Source organism: Taurulus bubalis (genome assembly GCF_910589615.1).
Source record: "Taurulus bubalis genome assembly, chromosome: 19".
In the NCBI taxonomy this organism is placed as follows: Eukaryota; Metazoa; Chordata; class Actinopteri; order Perciformes; family Cottidae; genus Taurulus; species Taurulus bubalis.
The window spans coordinates 21,047,600-21,052,599 of NC_136607.1; positions in this window are offsets into that span (position 1 = coordinate 21,047,600).

Sequence of the window (5,000 nt, forward strand, 5' to 3'; positions counted from 1 at the left end):
TTGGACGCGTGGAGGCCAGAAGGAAACCTCCTTTTTAAAGGGAAACAAATGTGCCGCATTCTTTTACGCGGAGGTCCGGTCAGTGTTGATGGGAAATGCAGCCCAGCGGCTCCCCCCGCTAATAATGTCCTACATGTCCCAGGATGCACCGCTTCCAGAGCGAGCCAAAGTGCCGGTTCGGGTTTAAAAATCATTTAGGAGAACGATGACGCGACCCCGAGCGCTACTGAGCATGTGCAGACCGGTACGACGCACCATGAGAACTACAAACCACATCTAGCTGTTAGCTGTTAGCGGTTAGCTGTTAGCTGTCAGTCGCGCTTGGCTGAATAACGCAGCGAGCGGCTAGCGGAGGTTTTGCATCACGATGCGTTCAAGCTCCGTTCCGTGAAAAATACTTTTTAGGCTGAATTGAGATTAAGTGTGACGTCATCGCGGTGTGTTCAATGTAATCCTGTAAAAAACAAATGTTGTTCACGACGATTTAAAACAGATATGAGAGTAAATCATGAGCCGTTTTGCTTCTTCTGTTTTTTTTTATGCGTCGCGATGCAGAAGTTCAGGTGTGTGGTCTCTGATCGACTTCATTGATTGAACCTGTAAAGCGCTCTGTGTTTTTGTTTGCGTCGTCGCCTCACAACCACAACAACAACAACAACGTCGTTGTCGTCGGGCAGAAATGAAGAAGCCGGAGTAATTAAAATAAAAAGTCAACCGTTAAAGTTTTAAATTCACCAAAAGGCATTTTTGGACTTCTCTCTTACGTTTGAGGCATTTCAGGTGTTTTAGTTTTCATGAAGGTTAAATGTTTTTGTTTGTTTTGCACTCCGCCGCACCCTGCCTCACTGCACGCAGTCCTGGACCGGTTGAGTTGGCCTGCATTTCCCAGAATGCCTTTGGACCAACTCTGACGCTGAGTAGGGCTGCGACTAATGATTATTTTTTATTTTTTTATTATTATTGATTAATCCGATAATGTGGAAGATAAAATAGCGCCAAAACACTTCTTTTATTTTAATTTTATTCTGGCAACACGCCAGATTAATTCCGTTTCCTCTGGCGTTTCACAATAAAAGCATCGCCCCGTCGAAGCCGCGACCTGAAAGTTGTTTGTTGGAGTGATTCCTATCAGCGGGGAAACTTCTGTTTTTATCTTTTGCTCCTGAATGTCTCTCAGTTTTCAGATGACGTCTTTTATTTTTCCCTCGTCATTGCAGAGACGCACGCGGTCGCGTTACAAACAAACAAACAAACAAACAAACAAACAAACAAACAAACAGACAGACAGAGTCCTGTTGGCTGCGCTCTTTGATTTCAGGGTTTAGGTTTTCCGTACTTTCTTCGTAGCCTTTGAACCAGTCCAGGGAGAAACAATCGTCTTATAGAGAAACTCTGTCGCCTCTCAAAGGTGTCTTTTATTTTTGTAAACCAGAATGGTTTTTATTGTCTTCATTGAGAGTTACGTTGTTGCACCTTTTAGCCCAAATGTGTTACTTAATAGTTGTTAAATGTGCCAAATAACTGTCGCTGAGCGAGGAACCAATGGGAAGCCTCCGTTCTTTCTTTTCAACACACACACACCAACGCGGTGGAGGAGGGGTTAAAGAAACTGTGACCAAAGTGTGTGTGTGTGTGTGTGGTGTGTGTGTGTGTGTGTGTGTGTGTGTGTGTGCGTGCGTTGCCACGTCTTCACACACCGTCTGTCCGTCACGTTTCTGTACGTTCTTTTTATTTTATTTTATTATTTTATTTTTTCAGCCCACACACACACAGATTCTCTGCTCAAACACGGGACTATTACACAAAATAAACAAACATGTAAAAAAGGATGGCATATAGGAAAAAAAAATCTACAAAATAAATTGAAAAGTATATATAAATATATGTGTATATGAAATGAAGCTCTAGGTTTATTTAAGGGGTGTCATGTGGGGAGCAGAAGCGGGGCGTCCTCGGTGTGATGTTCTGTTCGTGGTGAAGACTTCAGCTCAGATCTTTTGCACATAAAGACTTTAGATATCGTTCCTCGAGTTCCAGATGATTATTTTTGTTTAATACGGACTCTTTGCTCTTTCATATTTATTGCGTGCGGAGAGAAGACGGCCGTCAGATACTACTGGCTTTCTGGGTTATTGTCGCCATCCAGGTCGTGATAATGCTGATTATATAATTGATGATATTATTCCATGATTATTATGACTTGTTTTATTTCATGATTCATTTGGTTCCTCTTGGTTTGAGGCAGAGTTGCTGCTCTAAAACTGTTCATGAATAAAAATACTTTTTCCGTGTCGCTTCCTGTCACATGGCTTTGTTTTCTTATCGTTAATATCTCGTGTTTTATTAATGTGAAGTATCAGAGTACTGCACGGAAGTATACTTTGTGGTACTATTTATTAAACGTTCATATTATTAATCTGCTAATACATTATTTAAAACTAGCAGCAGAATATAAAGTCATTACAATGAGCTGCACAATAATTATCATTTAAATGTTATATTCTGCTTAATGGGTGACTTTCTTTTAATTCTATATAAGTATATTTTTATGATAATACTTTTGCACAAAAGTAAAACTTTGAATGTGTGAATTTAAGTTGTAACAGAGTACTTGTACACTGCAGTAGTACTGCAGTATTAATACTAGTACTACAGTATTTACAGTCTGCAGTAGTACTGCAGTTTAAAGATCTTCAGATAACTTCATAGTTTATACTTTAAAACATTAAACTGCAGTATTTCTTAAGTTATCAGAAGTTTATATTTTCTCTGAAACACAAGATCAGGAAAACCTTTTATTTAAATGTGTATCTGTCGGCGGTCATGAGCCTCCATACCCAGAAGAACAGATGAAGTGTGCAGGTTTAAGGGTTGAACTGTGACGTCGTCCGGAGGTGAAGAGCAGCTTCCTGTGAGTGGAGAAAAGGGGCGGGGCTTCACCTGTGATTATTCACTAATGTTTATTTATTCATCACATTTTAAATGTAAAGAACTTTGTACTTAATACTTCTATTACATGTATTAATACTTCTTACATTAAAAAAGTGGTAGCACTTTATAATAAGTACACACTATTTACATTAGTAAACATGAATAAACAAACATTTCTGCTGATTGAAAAATTGTTTGGATTAAATAATACAATACTATTAAAAAACAAACATAATTCTGCAGTTCTTTATCTTAAAAATGCTTTAAATTATTTATGTAAATAAATAAATGTTTTTTTCTGCTGATTCTCCCTCTTCTTCCTCCTCTTCCTCCTCCTCTTCTTCTTCCTCATCTTTCTCCTCCTCTTCCTCTTCTTCTTCCTCCTCCTCCTCCTCCCCCCTCAGCTGGAGCTGTCAATCAAACTGGACAGCTGACGCTTTGCAGATCTGCACATGTGCACTTGTGTCGGGAACAGCCGGCGTCCATTACACACACACACACACACACACACACACACACACACACACACACACACACACACACACACACACACACACACAGGGTGCCCCCTCCTCCTTTTAATTCATGTATTAACAATAACATAAAACAGTCTTGCTGATGCACAGCCTCGTTATGGATGACATGAACTTATTTTCTTCTTCGTTGGTATCAAACATTCCCCCCCTCTATTTATAGCTCTCATCCTCGCCTGTGATTGGCTGCAGACCCCCTGGCCCTCTATTCCTGACCCGCGGCCGCAGAGTCTCCGTCTTCGTGGTGCGTTCGAGTGTTTGTGGGACTTTCACCACTTTTCTGGATCTTTCAGCCGCTTTTTGTTCTTCTGCAGGTACGTGTTTAATGTGTAGAGACTTTATACGATTATTTATGGTGATTAGAGAGAGGGAGAGAGAGGGAGAGAGAGAGAGGCCTCCGTCCGCACCATATCTCTCTCTCTCTCTCTCTCTCTCTCTCTCTCTCTCTCTCTCTCTCCCACCTCTAATCATCCGGGTAACTCGGGCTTTGACCCAAACAACGAACATGTATTTGGTTATTTTTAGTATTTGGTTATTTTTAGTATCTGGTTATTTTTTGTATTTGGTTATTTTTTGGGTGTTTTTCTGCGTCCTGATTGGCTCACAGCTCAGCGGCTCCTGTTGGAAGCAGCTGACGACGTCTCATGCTGCGGGACTGCGCCTTTAAATATATATATATATATATATATATATATATATATATATATATATATATATATATATATATATAATAGTTTAACCTGACAGACGGAAGCAGGGAAGTGAACAGCAACGTGTTTCTGTTTGGAAACTGGTCTCAGATTATTGTTATTATATGTTTTATGTCGACATGAGAGCAGATAAAACAGAACATATGACACTCAAGAGAGACATTAGATGCATATTTAATATGTAATAACTAAAGGAAGAACCTTTCTATATAACTGAGTCTTTAATGGTGGATGGAGCCAGAACAGCAGATTGTTGGTCATAATAATTATAGTTCTTGGTCATAATACTTTATTAATTCATCCTGGGTTGATTGTCGGTTAATATTAATTAATATAAAATAAGAAAAGTGAACTGACTGGAAACAACCTTAGAAGTGTGTTTGTTGTTGTTCTGAGATGACAGAACATAAAGATGGCTGCCGTCTGTTGTGAGGCAGAACAGATTGGTTTAGGCCTCCAATGCGATACATATCGACCTTCATTAAATATTGATTATGTATCTGACAGTTTAAATATCAGCTGTAGATGAATCCTGTCTTCATGTGCTCATAGTTTATTAATAATAAGGTTATGAGCATCAATCTGTCTCCCCCTGCTGGCAGTGAGAGTAATTACACAAACTATGGACGAGTACTATAACATACTATAATACACTATATTATACTATAATGCACTATAATACACTCTAATATACTATAATACACTATAATATACTATACTACACTATAATATACTATAATATACTATAATGCACTATAATACACTATAATACACTCTAATATACTATAATACACTATAATATACTATACTACACTATAATATACTA